Source organism: Triturus cristatus, chromosome 5_2 (assembly GCF_964204655.1).
Source record: "Triturus cristatus chromosome 5_2, aTriCri1.1, whole genome shotgun sequence".
NCBI lineage: Eukaryota > Metazoa > Chordata > Amphibia > Caudata > Salamandridae > Triturus > Triturus cristatus.
This window is the reverse complement of record NC_140588.1, coordinates 952723349-952745291: the sequence shown is the minus strand read 5'-3', so window position 1 is coordinate 952745291 and position 21943 is coordinate 952723349.

The following is a 21943-nucleotide window of genomic DNA, read 5'->3' as shown; positions in this document are numbered from 1 at the left end:
GCACCATTTTGTTGTAAATGAAGCCCTTGATGCTTAGTATTTACATGTATGTTTTCCATTACATACTAAGGATTTTTTTGTTAGTGCCTTTAATTTTTTCTCTTGTTTATTTCTTTTTATAACTAGAGCTTCTATTCAATTGCTTACTCCGAGGAGAGTGGTTTATCCTATATGAAAAAAAAGCCTCTTGGATTCAAGGAACATATATATACTCTACTGATAATTAAATATTCTTAGATTTCAGTTCAAAGGTCAAATTAAAGTTTACTACCACAGTATAGCAAAAACTGACATTGACATGAGAACAACATTACGGCATCACAGATTTCATGTAGCTATTGCTTTACACAGTAACAACCTTCCTAACTGTCACAAATTATTTTGATGTTATTGTACAATATTGCACAAATATAATCCCTTGCATACTGTTTGTATTTAAATACTTTTTTGTTACAACAAGTCCATATGAAAGAATACCATGGCATAAACTATATATGCAGATGTGCAGAGTGTAATATATATATATTTTTGGGGGGAGTTTTATATAGCGCAAACTCAACCCGAAGCTATCAGGTATCAGAGCACTTTACATGAGCACCAGTTGCATTACAGATGGACACCTTAATTATTATGTTATTTTTTTTCCATTGATGAGAGAGGAGAGGAGCAACATGACCCACTCAAGTAAATTGACTCTCAATTGTTTTGCATCAAACTCTCTCACTTCTTTGAAGATAGGATAAATCGCTTCTGTGAAACAATATAAAGTAATTCACCTTTGCCATGTTCTGCCAGCACCAATGCTGGTAATAGTCCTATGCACTACAATGATCCCTCCCCTGCCAAAATGGAAGTACGTCACCCCATTTCTTTGAAAAACTTGTTGTCCAATTTTTGATTCTTTTCTCAAAGTAAAGAAAACTTTCCAACTGATCCTGACCCTAACAAAATAATGCCGATAGACATTTATCAACTTACTCAAATCATATGAGCAGTTATCATCCAGTTATGTACCTTTTCTTACACTAAAGAATTGTTCCACCTGAGCTCAAGCAAAGCATTGTGAAACCCCTTTTGAAAAAGCCCTATTTAGAACCTCTGACTAACTGTTTTCCAAATACTGTCATATTACATTTTTGTCTGCTGCAGCCAAAACTTTAGAAAGCTTGGTGGCAAAGTAATCGTCCTCATATTTGGAATATTGCTCCTTTTCTCCTGATTTTGGTATCTCAGCCACTTCCCCTTCCCACCACTGTGTCCCCTGCGGCCCGCACCCCTCGCTCGTCCATTCGCCCCCCGCACCCACCTCCCAGCTGCTCCTCCCTTCCACCTCCCCTTCTTAATGGTGGCTGCGCTGCTGGCAGGCCTAAGGCAAACCCGTCTGCGCCCGTCCGCGCCTGGACTGAGCCCAGTGCCAGACCCCCTGGCCCCCGCGAGAGCCACGACGCCCGACACTGCTACGATGCCAACACCCTCCACGAACTCGACGCCGGCCGATCATCCACTTGCTTCCAGGCCACCCCGAAGCTCACTCACGGACCCTTCTCCTGCCGAGCAGCAGCTTCACCAGCCAACTAACACCTGCACGTCGTGCCCCCCCAACCAGGGCAGGTCACAACCATATCAGATGCATACTACTCAACACCCGCTCCGTCCACGAGCATGCCGTTGAACTCTGGGACCTACTCTACTCATCCTCCCCGGACGTTGCATTCCTGACGGGGACCTGGATGAACCCCTCATCGGTGCCCAACATTGCCATAGCCATCCCAGACAGCTAAAAAATCACCCGCAGGGATCGCACCAACAAACCGGGAGTCGCCATCGTCCACAAGAATACTCTCAGGATCTCGACCAGCACCGAGGACACCCTCAGCACCGCTGAACACCTGCCCTTCCAGATCCACACGATCCCAACACCACCCTCAGAGGAACCCTCGTCTACAGACCCCCGGACCCTGGCCACAGTTCAGCGACTCCATCACAGACAGCGTCAGCCCGCACGCCCTGGCCTCCACAGACTACATCCTCCTCGAAGACCTGAACTTCCACCTCGAAAACGCCAACGACAGCAACTCAACAACCCTGCTCAGCAATCTCACCAACCTCAGACTCAAACAGCTCGTCACGTCAGCCACCCACTCTGCCGGACACATGCTCGACCCCATCTTTTCTGCCAGCAACCACGTCACCTTCAGCCACACCACTGAACTCCACTGAACCGAACACCGCTGCATCCACTTCTCCTTCGAGAAACACACCACGCACAACCACACACAACGAATCCCCCCCGTAGCTGGAACAAGGTAACAGAAGACCAGCTAATCACTACCCTCGCCCGAGACCCACCAACCGACCCCACCGACACCGACTCTGCCGCCCGCCACTTCAGGCAATGGATTGACGACTGCGCCAACACTCTTGCTCTGATCAAGAAACTCTCAAACAGACGCACCTTCAGAAGGGCCAGCTGGTTCACCACCGACCTCCAGGCCTCCAAGCAGAACTGCCGGAGACTTGAGAAGAAGTGGCACCACCAACAGACACCGGACAACCACACTGTCCTCAAGAACGCCAGCCGCAAGCACCACCAACTCATTCGAACTGCCAAAAGGACCTCCTTCAAAGACCACATCGACAACAATGCACACAACAGCAAAGAGCTCTTCAACATCGTGAAGGAACTCGCCAACCCCAGCTCCAGCTCCAACGACATCCCGCCTTCGCAAGACCTCTGCGACTCACTAGCCAACTTTTTTCACCGCAAGATCACAGACATTCACGACAGCTTCAACACCCAGACCCCCCCGACAGCCTCCGACAACTCAAACTCACTGCCCCCCACAACAGCCTACTGCTCTCCTGGAACCACGTCAATGACGACAACACCATCAAAGTCATGAAGACCATCTGCTCCGGCTCGCCATCCGACCCCTGCCCCCATCACATTTTCAACAAAGCTAGCTCCACCATCGCACCCCAACTCCGGAAGATCCTCAACAGCTCCTTTGAGACCGCCACCTTCCCGGAGAGCTGGAAACACGCCGATATCAACGCCCTACTCAAGAAACCTAAGGCAGACCCGAAGGACCACAAGAACTTCTGGCTCATCTCCCTGCTCCCGTTCCTGGCGAAAGTCATCGAGAAAATTGTCAACAGGCAACTGACCCACTTCCTCGAGGAAAACAACACCCTGGACTCGACTCAATCCAGATTCCGCAGAAACCACAGCACCGAAACCGCCCTCATCGCCGCCACCGACGACATCAGGAACCTGCTGGACAACGGCAAAACTGTGGCCCTCATCCTCCTGGACCCCTCAGCCGCCTTCGAAACCGTCTGCCCACACACCCTATGCACACGCCTCCACAACACGGGGATCCACGGCAATGCCCTGGACTGGATCACCTCCTTCCTCACCAGCAGAACCCACAGAGTCCGCCTCCCTCCATTCTGATCCGATGCCACCAAAATCATCTGCGGTGTACCCCAATGATCATCTCTCAGCCCGACCCTCTTCAGCGTCTACATGGCACTGCTCGCCAACATCGTCCGATCGCACGACCTCACCATCTTCTCATACGCCAACGCACCCAGCTGATCCTCTCCCTCACCAAGGGCCACCGCCAAAGCCAACTTCCAGAAAGGAATGAAGGACATCACCGAATGGATGAAGAACAGTCGCCTGAAACTGAACTCAGACAAGATGGAGGTCCTCATCCTCGGCTCCACTCCATCCGCCTTGGACGGCTCCTGGTGGCCGACCGCGCTGGGAGCTGCACTGACACCAACCGACCACGCACGCAACCTGGGATTCATCCTGGACTCATCACTATCTATGACCCAGCAAGTCAATGCCATCTCCTCCTCCTGCTTCAACACCCTCCACATGCTTCGCAAGATCTAAAGATGGATCCCCACCGGAACCAGAAGGACGGTCACCCAGGCCCTCGTCAGCAGCAGGCTGGACTACAGCAACACCCTCTATGTGGGAACCACGTCCAAACTCCAGAAAAGACTTCAATGCATACAGAACGCCTCCGCACGCCTCATCCTCGACATTCCCCGCCACATCACTGCCCACCTGAGAGACCTGCACTGGCTTCCCGTCAACAAGAGGATCACCTTCAAGCTCCTCACAAATGCTCACAAAGCACTCCGCAACGCCAGACCAGCATACCTAAACAAACGACTCACGTTCTACACTCCGAACCGCCAGCTTCGCTCTGCTGACCTCGCCCTCGCCACCGTTCCACGCATCCACCGAATGACCACTGGCAGCAGATCATTCTCCCACCTCGCCGCCAAGACATGGAACACCCTCCCCATCCACCTGCGACAGACCCAGGACCTGCTGACCTTCAGAAGACTTCTCAAGACCTGGCTGTTCGAGCAGTAGCAGCATTCCCCCCCCCCCCCCCCCCAGCGCCTTGAGACCCTCACGGGTGAGGAGTGCGCTCTATAAATGGATTGATTGATTGATTGAATATCATTTAATATTAGTTGAAGACCAAGTTGGATTTTGTCTAAAACAAGATCTGTTTTAGTAGCTATTTTAAATGTCCTTAGAATGGCTTCTGATTCCAGGCTCATAAGTGTTTAGATTTTTGGGGATTTATCATCAACCTTCAATACAGTGGGCTATATACAAAATATGGATGCATAACATTTAATAAATGAGAGGGTTTTTGCTGAGGGATTCTGAGTGACATCAAAAAGACAAGAGCGCTGCACTAACAGGCGCTCAGACAGCACTGTTACAGCAACTAGAATTCCTTTATGATCAGTTATTAGTAACCCCTGCCTCTACCCTACAGCAGTGAATAACCAGCGTTAGAATCTGATGTCCACAGGAATGGTTCTCAGTGAACACCATCCATAGCAATATATTTATCACCAGGCTGGTTAAGTGTGGTTTAAACAGAACTACCATTACCTGGCTTCTTTCCTTTCTAAATAACAGATCTCAAAAAGTAATGCCTAAATAACATTCCTTCTCACCCCAATTTCCCAACTATTGGAGTTTCTTAAGGGTCGAGTCTTTTCACCTTTTATACAATATTTACATCTGGACTTTTTCTTCATTTCTTCAAAAATTGTGGATGCAAATCTTATTCTCATGCCAATAACCCCCAACTTATTTTCACCCAAACTTACTGAATGTCTATGTGATGTCAGAAATTGGTTAGTCAAAAACTTGCCAAAATTAAACATGGAGAAAACTGAGATCCTGGTGAGAGGGAATGATTTTAAAGCATGGAGGTCAGTGAACCGGCCACCCTTCCTAGGCCCTTGCCCCAACCTAAATTGCATTGAAAGTTTGGCCCTTTTCTCCTTCTCTCTGAAGATGGTAGGAGAACCACAATAGCAGCTTGTATTGGCTCTAAGCTCGATTAGAACACTGGAATGTTTACCGCTCTATTGAAAACAATGGAGTGCTCAGAGCTTCTAATTGCCGGTAGAAGCCGGGAGCATCCCCATTCCAATGAATAACAAAGGCCTTATGTAGCCCGATGGGATTTCACCCCCCTCTGGCTCCAAGAAGTCTTTGTTTTACAAATTAGAACATTTTGTCCTCTAGGGGCGGAATGTTCTAATAGCTTTAGAGCCCTCCCTGGTGGGTTCTACCGGCCACTAAAGGCCAGGTCCCTAGTTAAAGGCCTCACCTTCGGCTCTGGCCTTTGACACTAGAGGGGGCCTTTAATAGTGGCTCTAAGGCTATATTATAATAATACCCTACACAAAGATATCTGTAAACAACAAGTTCATAGACTTCAAATTATCTGAAATAGCGCTGCCAGATTTGTAATATTAGTTTCTCGCTTCACATAACATAACATAACATAACATAATGAACCTGTTATTGATAACAAAGCATCATAACTTAAACTCTACCTTACTCTCCTGTGCAGTACTTTAGGTTCCTGCCTTTGTCAGTCCCACTTTTTCTAAGGCTGTTTCTCGTCCACATATTATTGTTGGCTGAAACGTTTTTCAGCCTCTCTTCATCCACTGCTCAGAATGCTCTGGTGAACCCTTTGACCCCACATTTCTTCTCATTGCTATTTATCTGCAGGACACCTCTCTCCCCTTCCACCTCCCCCAGCCTGCCGTGATGTGGTGACGCCCGTTGAGTCCCTCTGTACCATCCAGGACTCCTCCACCCTTCCCCGCTCTTGAGTGTACACACTTGCATGGCGCCGAGGTGTTCCATAAACTGATTCTCCCGAGTAACAAAATCAATGGCTGTATAATGCAAGCAAGGGACGACAACAAGGCTGGCATTCCATTATGAGCATAGCACACAAAGGTGGTCAGCCGTAGCAGCGTACATCCATCTGAACAGGAAAGGAACTCAACATCTCCAGAGAGAAATGTTTACCCGCAGGCCGCGCGCAGACTTTTGACAGAGTTTATGTTTTTCTCGAATTTGATTTCATGTCGGAGTCTTTGCAGCTCAATATTCCTGACATAGGTTTTCGCAGTATTCTTTCTTTTACTGCACATTACAACCGCAAATGTAGCGGCGATGAATTTATAACACACTTTGTCATTTGCATAAACTGCCGGAAATATTTACACCTAGACACGCTCCTCATGTGTACACTACACCTTCCCGTCTTAGTTAGCATTCCCTAAAGCAACCTTCTAGACTCGCTGTCACCTTCAGCGTGAAACGACGGCAACTGCGATGCTGCTGTTCTGCCGAATATGGAAGTTTACGGAACTCACTAGACATCCCACTTTAATCTGGTTGTCTCTTATTGGCCCTTTAGAATCCAATTATGAAATAATTTCCAACACGGAGGTGTTGCATAATTCTGTATAATCTTTTGACCGCACCATGCCTAAAATGTACTGAAGCCTAGGAAAGCTGTTTAACGTGAAACTCCATCTGGCATTGGGTATAGTTTTAACCGGAAACAGCAGACAGATTGATTCCATTTTGACATATCGCTCTTTCAATTATCAAATCATGCAAATCTAAACCATTTTCAAAATAAATGTCTGTCTGCGAATGTGTACCATTTCCATTTGAAGAAAGATTTACCTAGTGTTGAGGTCCAAGCCACTGTGATGACATTGACCCCTTCAAGTTTCATATATATCAGTGGAGGGAGGTGAGGGGATGGTGGCAAGCAAGCACCCAGGGGAGGGGTGGTCTGAACCCATGTGCTCAGGCACCACCAATAGGATCAGGACAGGAGAGTGAAGAGGTGAGTTTTTCCCAGAGGTCTAGGATCAGTGGTAGGTGCAAAGTGCACAGACAGTGAATGGAAGAGAACACATCTGGCAGGAGAGCTTGTCTTTTGCCCCATTCTTCATGGCTATCTCAAGACCACCTGGGTTTGTATCACAGAAAAGTGCTACGGAAGGGAAACAAGTGCGTGCTCTGCTTTCTGTGCTCCAGGACTACTTTGGTGTTACAGATGGGGTCAGGGATACTTGCACAGCTCCTTCAATATTATAGATAGTGCTGCATGGAGCTCCAATTGACTATTTTTTTCGGCACTCACAAACTACAAGTTTAATTTTATTCATAGTAATTTTGAGACTGCACTGTTTCCGGAATCAGGGCTGAGAACTCTGCCCATTGAAAGACAGGAGAGGTCTATCTTATTATGTGCGTATTCATTGCCACGAGGGTGGAGTCTATGCGGTCATAAAATTACTCTTAGTAAAATTAAACTCGAAGTTTGTGAATGACCAAAAAAATAGTAAACTTACACAAAAGTGTAAGTTTACCTACCTTTGTGAATCATGCCCGTACAATTCACTTCTCATAAAAAAGACTCTTTCATAGAGAATCGTCCATTTTCATTATTAGTTTAAGGGTATTAAAACCTATCCCAGTTTCTAACATAGACAAATATTTTCACATTGCACAACATATAATAAATGAATCTAGAACATGTAAGATTTTGGAGAGTGAAAGGAGCACAACTCTGACTTGTTCTTTCATAACTTCACAAAATACCAAAAACATGGGTTAAGGCTCCATGAACATACTGGCATATAAGACATATAACAGCAGGTTTCACATTTTTGCTCCACTCACTACTCCTCTTTGAAAGGGTATTTGACTCAGTCTCAAGTTTAACATTTATCTCCGGATTTCTCTAGATTGGAAACTTGTCACATTTGACTGTGGGTGTGCTGTCAATTCTGAGTTGATTATATGCTCATATCTATGGTAATCCAAGCAGAGCTGTTTGCCTGAACCTTAGGAAGCACTTTTAGCATAATACACAATCCCTCTTTTTCCAACTTACCAAAATGTGATGTTTGTTGACATACCATAGCCATCTATTTTGTATTTTCTCATGAGCTCTTTCATTGTATAGCTTAGGGAGTCTTCTCTTCGTGTTCTATAATACGATGCCAACATTCAGTATTCTCTTATAATACATAAATAGTATATCAATCACACACAACTCCAGTCTCAAGGCAAACCCTGGAGCACTGCTTACAAATCCACTTCACCATTTCTACATGGTCATTCCGTTTATTCGAATTCTGGGTAAGTCTTTCCTGCACAGAACTTCACTGCCATATGCTAAACGACTCACAATTTCAGCTCATAAGTCTCCTTTAGTACTTAGACTGATTTATGGGCAAAATTGGCATTTAGTTTCTGTAGAGCTTTAGCAAATGTCTTTGGTTAATCACAGAGTTAGCATGTTGATAGCATTTCATATTACATCAATTCTGCCCCAATTCGAAGTCTCTGGTTAGATGTTTTAGTTGGTGGTAATTATATCTCCAGCTGATATTCAACTCCAATTGTCTCTTGAGGAAAACCACGACATTTTTTTCCATTAGAGTTGTTGCAGGGAGTCTATTTTGGAAACAAAACTATGCCTGGGATCACGGAATGTTAGTATGTAGTGACTGAGAAACCGTACCACATCAGAACCTATGGGCCTGAATCCTGACTAGCTCATAAAGCTTTACCTGGCCTCCTAACCTTCCCAGAGTATCAGGCAAGTTGGCACCCCAAAACACAGCACTCTAGCCCCTCCAGGTGAACCGTGATAAAAGGCCATCACCTTTCAGTCTCTCACTCATGCAGGTCCATAATAAACAGAAATAGACACAAGAACAGTTTACAATATTTATTGAAACTGTCCTGCTCTTTCATGATAGCAATAAACAACAGGAGTAAACACATAGAGCAGGTTGAGATCTGGGTAAGGAAGTGTAGAAAAACAACAACGTCTCAACCGGTGTTATTGACAGAGCTAATTGGTATGTATGTACACAACATTACAGCGAAAGAGAATTAGGAAGAATCGTAGTTTGTTTAAATGTGCTCAAGGCATCATATATTTTGAAAGAGAAAATACAATAATGGTTGTGGAAACGATTGAGATCAGTTGTATTAGCACTGTAAGCAATTATTGCAAGGGCAACCCGAAGACTTTGTGCACGCAAGTGCTCATGACACTTAAAGGTGACCGGTGCAGGTGACAGGTGAAAAAAACAGCGAGGGCGCAATGTGAAAAGGTGACTGATATGTACAACAATTTATGGTTCAGAAAAGGTTATTTACATAGATTAATCATATTTTTTAGACATTTTATGAAAGAACCATAGCTGAAAAAGGCGCTGCAAATCACGCTGGTATGTTGACAGCGTTTCGATCCTAGTCAGTTGAGATCATCATCAGGAACAGGTTGCCATTTGAAAGTGCTGTGGAAGGTGCTGAGGTATTGATGCTGGTAGGGTAGCGAGGCTAGTCCTGTCTCAGAGGCGTGTGTGTCCAAGAGGGGCCCGAGGTCAGGTGCAGAAATACTGGTGCACAGGGTTCCTGCCGGGGGGCAGAGTCCGGGATGGTAGATCGTTCCAATGGAAGGAATTGGGAAAAGGTCGTATCAGGTATCAAGGAATTCGGAGTCACGAAGGCCCTGGAAAGGAAGCGTTAGCCCAAATGTCAGCAAAATCTGATGACAGGGTCAGAGCCCCGATCCACTGTTGGCTGGCTGAGGCAGGAGGTAGAGGAGCCGTCTAGTGGGTCCGCTCATAAGAGATAAGAATCAGTACGGGCGTGGAGTAAATCAAAGTAGATTTGGATCCTTGGTCGGAGTCCACGATCTCCACGACGGCGCCACGTTTGTGATCAGCTTGAAGAAAAGCAACTATGCTGCAATTAGAAAACATACAAAACTTAGGAGTGTGATAAGCATTACTAATAAACCGCACACAATGAAAAGCCCAATTGCGCCCTATTAATAGTATATCTGCCTCATACTAATCTCACTATGTGAGCACAATGATATATCACAGATCTCTGGGTTTAGATCCGGGCCCAATACCTAGTATGTGCCATTAGCTAATCTGCTTCTCAGATTGTGCAAGGCTGGTGCGCTTGTCCCAGAATCTTTGCTCTGCAAGAAATGCTCCTATCTCTTTTTTAACCCCTTTGGTGCTCGCGTCGGCCAATGGATGATGGAAGCACTACCTCCCTGGTGCGGCGCACGTCCAATAGCCGACATCAGGGAGGGTCCACTTTAACCCTTCAGTGCAAAGCACCAGAGATTTCTTTTTTTTCTTTTTCCCTGGGGAAGACGCAGAAGTCTTTCTGCATCACTCCCCGCCCTCCTACTGCCCATTTGTGATGTCAGTGCGCTGTGAAGTGCTCTGACATAACAGTTACCCCACCGGAGCAGAGGACAGCCGCAGGTAGGTCTCTCTTGACTCTGATGGGGAAAACAGGATGAAAACGGCCTCCCAAGCTTTCAGGGAGGCCTCCTTTGAAAGGGGAGAGTTTTTCCTTTCAAACTAGCCCTTCCTGAAAGGGTTTCCTGGCCGTGGATTGCAGCAGGAAACCCTACTAGACACCAGGGATTAAATGAGGGGGGTCAGGCCTTGGGGGAATGGGCCACCCCCGGAAAATATATTTAATTTAAATAAACAGTGGCTTTCTCGGGGGGTGGGGGGCGCAATCACTCCCCCCAAAAAAGGATTAAAAAAAAACGGCAGTCATATTGGCAGGGGGTCGGCACTCCTGCACAGTGGCCGACCCCCTGTGGGGGCTTACTTTTTTAATAGATGTGTGGTTGCCCTTGGGGCTGCGATCGGCCCCCAGGGAAATCAAACCTGTATAAAAAAAACTACAGCAAGAGAAAGAGAGAGATCTCTCTCGCTCTCTTTATGTATGTATATGCTGTAGATTTTTTTTATAGGTGTCATTTCTCTGGGGGCCGATCGCAGGGCCACACACATCTATAAAAAAATAAGCCCCCACAGGGGGTTTGCCACTGAGCAGAAGGGCCGACCCACAGCCAATATCACAATATCACAATATCACCACCATTTCTTTCTTTGTAATCCTTTTATTGGGGGGGCGATTGCTCCCCCATATATTATGTACTGTTGGTAGTTATAGTTAGGACCAAGTTTCCATAGGAAGAGCATTTCTTGTGTTGCTTATAACTTTGGCGTCGTTTGATGAATCTTCATGATATTTTCCAAACTAATTCTTTGTTCATATCAGCTTCTATGTTCTATGTTGAAAGTTTGAGGGTGATTCATCAAGGGGGGGCCGAGAAAAAAGGGGTGTCCCAAAACATGGCAGGGAGAAGGGTCTTGGTCTAGAAAGCCGTCTTTTATTTATTTGGTGTAAATCCGTTCAGTAGTTTTGGAGAAATATCGAAATTTACAGATATCGATATTTAGGAATTCTGCCATCCGATTGGCTGAGGCGTTACGAGCACAAGCTTGCTGCTTATTGGCTGCGAGCGGTGCGACAGGTTGAAACTAGGAAGTGTTGGCAGCCATTTTGTGATTCTGTTGAAGTGAGTAAGGGGAAAAAAGGGCAAAAAGAGTAGGAAAGAGGAGGGTAGGAGCGCTGTGAGCTCTGTGGGGTGGTTAGGGTGTACTATACAGGGAGTGTGAAGCGATGTATTCACCCCTACCGGTGGGAAAGTGCTGTTTTGCCCAGAGTGAGATGGTGCTGAGATGAGGTGCCGGTACACTCGGGGATGAAACCGTGAGCTGATTGCTGATGTGCTCTGGGTGCTGTAGCATACTGGCCGCTGAGGCATAGCTGTGTAAGTGGTGTTAGTATGGGTTTAGACTATAGCGGGAGTGGGAAGCAAACTACTTACACCTACCGGTCTGAAGACTCGAATGGAGTGTTTTAGCAAGCAGGAATAAAGAAATAATCATGAAGAATATAATGCAGAATGTTGCAATGCCACAGAAGACAAATGGTGAAATCAGGTGTGTTTAAGAAAGCGGCTGTGTGGGATAAAGCGATGGAGTCTGCAAGTTATATAAAAAGTGTCTTTATTTAAGTGCCATAAATGGACCCACTGGTGCAAGAGCTAAGGCATCCAGTTGAGGCAAACTCCAACCGCTTCTGCTGTATTCAAACCTAAGCTCCTGCATCAGTCAATTCCACATTACATGTTACAGTTCCATGTGACATAAACAATACCTATTAGACATGAATGACTGTAAATTGTAGAATGAAAATAAAGGTAGGATATGATTACCACACTGTGCCAACAAGTTCCTAAACAATGCCGTGTTTTTTGATCTTGATCACCAGCTCGTGAGCAGAGGCTGAGGATTTTATTTATTTATTTATTTCACATTTATAGAGCGCACTGTTACCCAGAGGTGTCCTGGCGCTAGTTGACAGAGAGTGTATGAGCAGAGGCTTAATGTGTGAAGAGCCACGTCTTTAAAGCTTTCCTAAAAGACAAGTGGTCCGGCAGTTGTCTGAGGTTCAGTGGCAAAGCATTCCATGCCTTTGCTGCCCCTAGGGAGAAACTCCTGCCTCCCCATCGAGCTTTCCTAACTCTGGGGATGACTACCAGACCCTGCTCAGCTGACCTCAGAAGTCTTGTCGGTCTGTGCCATTGAAATAGTTGGGAAATGCAGTGGGGACCTAGGCCATACAAGGCCTTAAAAGTAACGCAAAGTGATTTGAAAATAATTCTTTTGCGAACTGGTAGCCAGTGTAGCTGCACCAGGTCCCGTGATACAGAGGCAAATTTAGGTGTACCTGTAATTAGTCGGGCTGCAGCATTCTGCAGAATTTGGAGTTTGTTGAGGAGCCCCTGTTGGGCATTCAACAAAAGGCTGTTACAATAGTCCAGCCGGGACATCACCAGTCCTGTGACCACGGTCTTCTTATGCTCGTCCGCAAGAAACGGCAAGACTTTCCGAATGGTTTTTAGGACAAAGTGAGTTGCTGAGGAGAGTGCATTGATTCGAGGCTTGAAGGACAAAGAGTTGTCCATAAGTACACCCAAGTTTTTGACCTTTGGGACCGGAACTGGGGGAGTGCCCATTTCCTCAGGCCACCAGCATGGGGACCAGAAATTATCTCTGGACCCGAACAGCAAGACTTCGGTTTTAGTTGAGTTTAATTTGAGACAGTTATCTGCCATCCAGTTACTGACTTCCTGCATACAGCCTCTGAATCTATCAGCTGTGCTGTCAGTTTCCCCTGGTAGCAGAGATACCACTATCTGAGTATCATCTGCGTAAGATGTTAACTTGAAGCCAAAAGATCTAATGACTGGTGCCAGGGTGGAGACGTATGTATTAAAAAGGGTGGAACTCAAGGAGGACCCCTGAGGGACTCCGCAGGGAAGCACGAACGGGTCTGATTCATAGTCCCCTAGTGCCACCTTCTGAGTCCTGTCGGACAGGAAGGCGAGCAGAATTTTAAGTGCATTGCCCTGAATCCCAGTAGCCCTGAGCCGATCCCCTAGTATCTTATGGTGGACCGTATAAAAGACCGCGGACAAGTCCAACAGGATCAGGGCGGCTCTACCTCCTGCGTCCATCACTGTTCTCACGTCTTCTGCTGATTTATTCAGGGCAGATTCGGTGCTGTGCCCTGTCCTGAATCCATGTTGAGAAGGGTCCAGGCTCTGGCCTGCCCCTAGAAAAGAGCTTAGCTGTGTGTTTAGAATACCCTCCAGGATTTTAGCCGGAAGGGGTAGCCTGGCTATTGGCCGAAAGTTGTTCAGGTCAGTCACCTCTAAATTCGGCTTCTTCAACAGGGGTAAAATGGAAGCTTGTTTCCAGCGTGAGGGGAACTCCCCACTGTCCAACATAGCATTGAACAGTGGGGTGAGCCCTGCGGCCACGGCCGAAGAGGCCAGTTTGGCCACGCTGGCTGGACATGGGTCATTAGGGGAACCTGATTTTGTCCGTTGAAGTTGGCTCTCCACCTCCTCCTCCCTAATGGGGGAGAAGTTGAGAAGCCTCGGAAGATCACTGTCTGCCTCTGGGTTAGTTTCAGGAGCGGTTGTCTTGACACGAGTGTCTAATGGACGGAAGATATTTTCTACCTTTTCCTGGAAGAATTTCGCCAGATCTTCTCATAATTTACGACTAGGAGGTATCTCAGCTGGTTTGGTGACAGCCAGGGACGATACTGTGCGAAATAATTCCTTAGCGGAATTATTAGCCTCCTTAATACGTTTCGTGTAAAACTCATGTTTGGCCTCTTGAATCGCATATTTATACCTTTTTAACTCTAAGTAGAGAAGCTTTCTGTCCTCCTCTTTGTAGTTTTTCCGCCAGATTCTTTCCTGCTTTTTACAGAGCACTTTATGGTACCTGATACGTTCAGAGAACCACGGCGCAGAGGGGCTAGATCGTGTGGAGTGATACGTTTTAGGAGGGGCAAGGTTGCGGCATGCTGCCTCCAGCCAGTTCGTATATGAAGTGGCTGCATCTTCTACATTAACCATAAGGGGCCACATGGAGGTTTTGAGCAAGCTCTCTAGAGCCTCTGCATCTATATTTTTCCACCTCCTGATCGTTCTGGGCGGGTTCATGACCTTACTAGGTCTAGAGGGCGGGGCCAGGCTGATTTCAAACTGCACTACCGCGTGGTCAGACTAGGAGACCGGTAGAATTGCCGTGATTTCAAGTTTGGGAAGATTGGAGAAAATCCCATCTAGAGTGTGACCTGCCCTGTGGGTTGGGCCGATAACCCTTTGGTTAAGCTCAACCCCAAGCATCAGATCTATGAAATCCCACGTATCGGGATCTGAATCACATTCCAGATGAAAGTTAAAATCTCCCAGTGCTGTAAATGTCTTAGCGCAAAGTGCTTCTTCTAGCAAGCAACTGAGTGCTGGGAGAAACGAGGCTTTGGGTCCAGGGGGCCTGTAAATTAGGCCACCCTTGAGAGTTTGATGGTTGGAAAGGGTCAGGTTATAGATAAGAGCTTCAAATTGGATGAGCTAATTTGTGTGAAAGGGCTTCGTGGATAACAGGCAGGCAGAGAGACGTGTGTACAAAGAATAGACATGGTTTCAAAATGGATGTCGGGTTTAGGCTAATTTAGCAAGTAAATAGCATATTTGCATAGGCCATATATCACCCATCCCTGGTTAGTCTGGAGACGTAAGGGGCAATAATGAAAACAGAGTTCAAATGCCTAAACATACTTATAAAGTTATTATATGAAAATAGTTAAATTGAAGTGTATTAAAAGATTTATAGGAAAAAGTAAAAAAGTTGGAAAAAATCAATCCGGAAGTTCTTCAGCGGCTTCAGATGCGTAATGTTCCAAGAGGCGATTGTCGCCATCGTGTGAGAAAAGCGAAGCGATCCAATTCATATCCTCAAAGGGACAGTAATGTTCCTCGAATGTTGGAGCAGCAATTTGAATTGGCAGGCAATCTGCAATGTTGTCAATGGTCGCACGTTGCAGGAGATCTTTTGCGGCTGCGCAGAAATCTCATTCCGCCAGGATACCTTTTTGCGTTGCATCCGATATTGCTCCACTGCCTGAACAATCAAGTGCATAGTTTTCAAGATACTCCATTACCTGCTGGATATCAGGAGCGTTTGCTGGGATGTTGGCAAGGCATAGATCCATTCGCCAGTCGAATGGGCAAGTTTTGCAATAAAAAGATGGTTGCACGCAGATTGTATATGTGTTTAAACAAATGTCATGTTGTAGCTGGCTCCGATAATAGATAGAGGCAGGCAGCCGAAAAGTTGTTCCATTTTTTCACGGTATTGATGTAGCTTTGCGTAGAGGCGTATTCTGTCGGACGTGCTTGTTACCACAGGGAGCGCAGCCATTTTTTACAAGCTAAAATTGTAGTTGGATGGCCGCAAACAGAGCGAGAATTATGGCCACTGTTCCTGTTATTCCAGAGATGATCGAATGAATAAAGTGTGGTATTATACCAAAAACAGTTTGAAAGCCTGTGACAAGGCCGGAGACGGTGTTAAAAAAGTGTTCCAGAGCTTATATGTCAGATGTGTTGAAAATTGTGTAACAATTCACAAAGTGTAAGGGGAGGTTCGTATTAAAAAGGGAGTGTATTTTACTTGAAGTTCGTGCTATCTGCAGTCGATAAATTACTTTTGGAGAAGTGAGGGACACTTCTGTAATGTTAGGTATTGAAGGCCAAGTTGAACTTTGGGAGTTACTTTGTGTGGGCGGGAATAGAGATTGCCACAGGAAGTTATCCGGTTTGAAACAGTAAGGACATACGGTATGCCAGCTCACATTGCGTAGCAGTCCATGTTATTAAGAAGCAGATAACTGCCGTTAGAAAGCTGTGTGAATGTTGGTCTGATTGTGGGAGTTGGCGTGCTTTTAAGAAAGCACGCAAGATTGGGGGCTGAAGGTTAGAAGGGTCGTGCAGTTGGACATTCTTGCATAGTAATGAATGACTGCCATTGTGGTCCCGCTTTTCACCTGTGAGAAAGTTCTGTATCCTCTTTAACACAGCGATATGTAAATTGGAGAAACCACTGCTCGTAAATAAACGCGCTACCTTATATAATCACATACAACATGACAAACAACATGGACATCTAGCTGACACAACAACACTATGTACTGTGGGAACTGTGGCTAGCCATGTACACAAACCAAACATAGCACCTCTGCCACACAATGCAGAATGCGGGGAGAGATGGGAGCAAAGTATGTGCGAAGGTGGCAAGTGATTCTCGATTATAAAAGTATACAATGCAAAGTGTTGAGGGGATGTGCCGGACAGACTTGAGTATGCAGAGCACAGACATGTACATGTCAACATACACTGATGGTCTATTGAGTGAAGTGGACAGTGGACGCAACCATGAAAGTACAGTCATTAGGGAAGATTACGAAAACATAGCACGTACGTGCCCCCTCCCTCCCCAAATCTTTAGCATAGTGGGCTGGCTTGGTGTACGCAAGGCTAGCGTAGGGGTATGAATAAAAGGCACGTTTCTCTGGGTGTGGTTCTCTTCCGTAATGGCGAACATGTCTGTCAGGTCTGCACAGCTTACACCGCACGAGGCTGACGCCATGAGCGAAGGTGGCTGCGGGAATAATGCTCTCAGCCTGCTGGTACCCAGAAACCGCCATGGCCGCTGCCACCCACATATGCCCCACAGTTCACCTTTCGACACCGCCGTATGTGAAAGAGGGCCAACCACGTGCCGGCGGAAGCTTTTGGACTGAGGTCTGCGAGCTGGGAAGGCTCCTGAGATCAACGCTGGCTACCGCGACACAGGCAGACAGCGCCCAGCCTGAGGCCCAGCACCATGGAGTGCTCTGTATACCACTAACACAGTAGTCCAAGAGGTACAAACAGTGGAACGGTGTCTTGATCCCACAATGGACGATGTTAGAACTGCATCTGAGAGTGCAGATGAAGGTAATCCCTTCGACCAGGTGTAACCAACTCTAGGTCCCAACAGTGGAATGTAGTCTTGATTCCACAATGGACGATTTCCGATATTACCTGCTGCTTGTTTGTTTTCACAGAACTCCCTCCGTTGAGGTGCATCAGACTCTGTGCTTCCGTAGCTATTTGCTGCACATGATTTTTGGGCTTGGCTGAGTGCAGTTGCTGGAGTACACCGCGGTACAGCAGGTCCGAACAGTGAAACGGGGTCTTGCTCCCACAATGTATGATGTTAGAACTGCATCTGAGTGTGGAGATGAAGGTACTCCCTTCGACCAGGTGCAACCAACGCTAGGTCCCGACAGTGGAACGGTGTCTGGATCCCACAATGGACGATGTCCGATATTACCTGCTGCTTGGTTTTCACAGGACTTCCTCCGTTGAGGTGCATCACACTCTGTGCTTCCGTAGCTAACTGCTGCACATGATTATTGGGCTTGGTTGACTGCAGTCGGTGGAGTACACCCCGGTACAGCAGGTTGGAACAGTGAAACGGGGTCTTGATTCTGTGATTGAGGATGTCAGAAGTTAAAGTCTGTGATAATTTGTGTGTACACCCTCCAATCAGGTGCAACCAACTCCATGCTTTCGAATCCAACGGCACATGGCTGTGAGGCGTTAATGACCACTGCCTCTGGCCTACACTGCGGTCAGCAGGGCTCACAATTCAGATCGAGTGGTGATTGTTTAATTACAGAATCCAGTCGGCAACTAACTACAACATCTATTGAAATAGACACAATAGCCTTTTAGATGACTTATAGGTCTAGTACAATGACCAAATTCTTCTTGGTAGTGGTAAAGAACACTGAATAACAGTCTACACTGTGGACAGCAGAGACCGCAATTCGAATTGTTTTGATTTATTTATTGCAGAGTTTTTTGTAATTTATGTTGTTGTATTTTGTGAAGAGGAAGTGAGAAAAAGTATTCATGGATGACTGTGCTCACTACTGCCTTCAATTTACACTGCAGATAGCAGTGTTCACAATTCTGATTGAGTCGCTATTGTAGATGATGCAGACCTGTAGGCAAAAGACATTGCTCCAGTAGCGCTCTGTCTGCACCACGCATACGCATCTTCACAGGGTCCGCACATGGTTTTTGTTGCTTCACATATGACAAACTGGGCAGCTCAAGTCAACGCCACATGGTTGTGGGCCCTTGCTGACCACTCTCTGGCCTACACTGCAGACAGCAGTGTTTACAATTCAGATCGAGTCGCTATTGCAGATGAGGCAGTCCTGTAGGCAACAGACATTGTTCCTAGTACGGCCCGCCCGTAGCACGCATCATCGCTGGCTGTGCAAATGCTGAATGCTTTTGATGTGGCTATCTGAGTGCACTAGACCTGATGGACCCTTTATGATACAATCTTTTTGTGTATTATTTCAGATCTACTGCCTGTATCTCAGTATACCACAAGTTATGGTTCTTTTATGATAGAATCTTTTCTGTATTATTTCTAGTGTCCCTACCTTACTGCAGCACAAACTATTCACCATTTTATTATTGAATCTCTGTGTGTGATCCAATGATTACTGTTGTAGTTGATGCTAGCAGCAGCCATTCCTTCTGGGCTGGTTTACACTCACCCCACATGCATTCAGCACAGACGTCACTGGATATGTGACCCTGGTAATAAAAAGGAGTTGAGCGCACATGCCCGTGCCCACTTACTTTATCTATCTGTGTCGGTGTGTTAATTATCTATGCATGATACTGCTCCTGGGCCGTACCACATTACATTGTGCTGTGGACAACGTATGCAAACATGTTACCTCTGGCAGTGGGGAAAACTTCTGTTATGTAGCTTTTAGATGCTTGCCTATCACAGGTGGAAGGCTACTTTACCGAGCATGAATATTGATGGAGATGATGGTTGCATGTTGTGTGTAGTGTCTAATATGTGTACTTAGCAAAACGTTTTCAATAAAGCTACCTAAGCAGTAGAGGAGTCTCATCAAACGCTGTAGAGAGAATGACTAAAATGGGTTGGGTCCTCCAAGTGTTAAAATGGGAAATGTTATGAACCTATCAAATGCTTTTCTTTAAGGTCACATGGCAATCGCGCACCGAGCGCGCAAGGAGGCCGCACCTGACTCGATTTTGAGAAAATATATTTACTAATATAAGTTTATTACAATTAGAAATATATCAATGTTTAAAATATTTTAGATTATCGCTTGTTCTCATATACACTTTAAACTTATTTAGATGTAGTTTTGAGACAAAAAAAATGGCGTACCCGGCGCGACACCATTCGTCTATGACGTAACACAGGGCCTGGCAGCGTGTACTCGTCGTAATACGCAACGCGCAGTGGGCATGACCCCATACGTACATGACATAAGGCGCAGCTTGGTACTGCGTACCCGTCGCATACCAAAGTAGCAGCTGGTGCGATCACACACGTATATGATGTTACCCGGGACGCGGTGCCACAAACCCGTTGGATACGAAATGCGCATCCTTTACAAGTTTAGCAATATGGCGGATAGGATTCGCATGCTGATGGAGCTTGGTACACTACCGGTACGGGAATTTGTTTTTCAAAAAAAAAAATATATATATAGATACTTTTTGGGGAAGATATAAAACATCACATATTTTTTTCATTAATAAAAAAAAGGATAATAGCGTTCCAAAATATTACAAAAAAAAATAGAAGAAATATGGTTTTATAAATATTCACTGTAAAAACCATAGGTTTCAGGGACGTTTTAGTTACAAACTAGCATTTAAAAAACCTTTGAAATTCACGGAAGAAACCATAGGTTTTAGGGACGTTATAGTTAGTTGCACATTTCACTCATACAAAACCATAGAAATTTGCCCGTTATATTTAGTTGAGCTAACTATAACTCACGCCCCCGCAATGCACTGCTGATGACGTCACATATTACATCATTCATGACATGGTCAGTGACATCACTGATGACATCTCAAATGACATCAATGATGACATCACTGATGACATCATCCAGTGACTGTGTGTTTCTGTAAAGTTTAAATATGTTTTATAAATATATTGGCCAAGGTATATTGAAGAATGAGTTGTAGTGTATTTCCTATTTCCCTTATAGGCTCTGCGCATTGGAATAATATACACTATAGTTTTTTCATAGGACTAAGGTCAGTATGCTCCTATCGAGAACATTAAACTTAATTACTTGTGTGTGCCAGCTAACTCAGAGGTCACTAGAAACTTCTCAAATAAACAAGAAGGGAGTAGTTTCTGACAACCGCAAATACATGACAACTTTGTTTCCCTTAGAATCGGAACGCATCTCAGAATCGTGGAAACAATAGATAACTGTTTCACTCGTGCATGCTTAGTTTCTTCAGAGTTACACAGAAACAGAAGGGCGTTTCAATAAAAGGGGTTTATTGAACAGTCTTGTTTCTCGTGTAAGAGATATGAGCTGTTATAATCGTTAGACAGTAAGCAAGATATAATACGCACACTGTAAACAGTAAGAAGAAAAAATACTGCAATAGCATGGTCTTTTAGCTATGACGTATATTCATATATACATACATAAATAACACAGGCTAATAAGTGAATACTCGTCTGATGCTTCTAAAATAGTCCTATCCCAGTGTACCTAACCTAAGTGTAGTACAAGGTAAGAAGTAGGTGCTGTTTTCTATATTATGTGTATACTAAGTTTAGCATGCCAAGAGTCCCTCTAGGTTCTAGTCGGCTCCATACCTTTAGAATGAGTGAGGTGAGAATCTCTATCCGGGTCTCAAACTCTAACACCCCGCGAAGAGAGTCAGAAAACTGGAAGCTGGATTCTCTGTGAGCAGGGATGACAGCGTCTGGTCAGTGCGTCAGGCCGGGATATGGTCTCTTACTAACTTTCCGTGGCGAACCGTGCAGTCAAGTCATGCTGAGTCGTGCCATGGTTTGCCATGGTAAGGGAAGGCATATTTATACCTACCTGGAAGGTGCTTAGGAATGCAAGCATTGACGTAAAGTCGGGCAGAGGAAGACGTCATGGATGAACCCCTAAGGAATAGTAGTTCATGCATAATATATGAGTTCTTGGAGAAATAAATAATCCTAGCTAGGGAAAGTCCTGTTCGGCTTAAGGGTCTGGTTTCTAAGAACTCCCTGTGACGTGGGATTGATGGATGTAGGTGACCATGCCTGTATTTGGTTAGCATGGCTAATGCCTAAATAGGGACTGGGATTCTATGCCTAAATGAGGGCAAAGTGAGTTGTGCCTATATAAGGACATGACTCAGGGAAACCTACATAT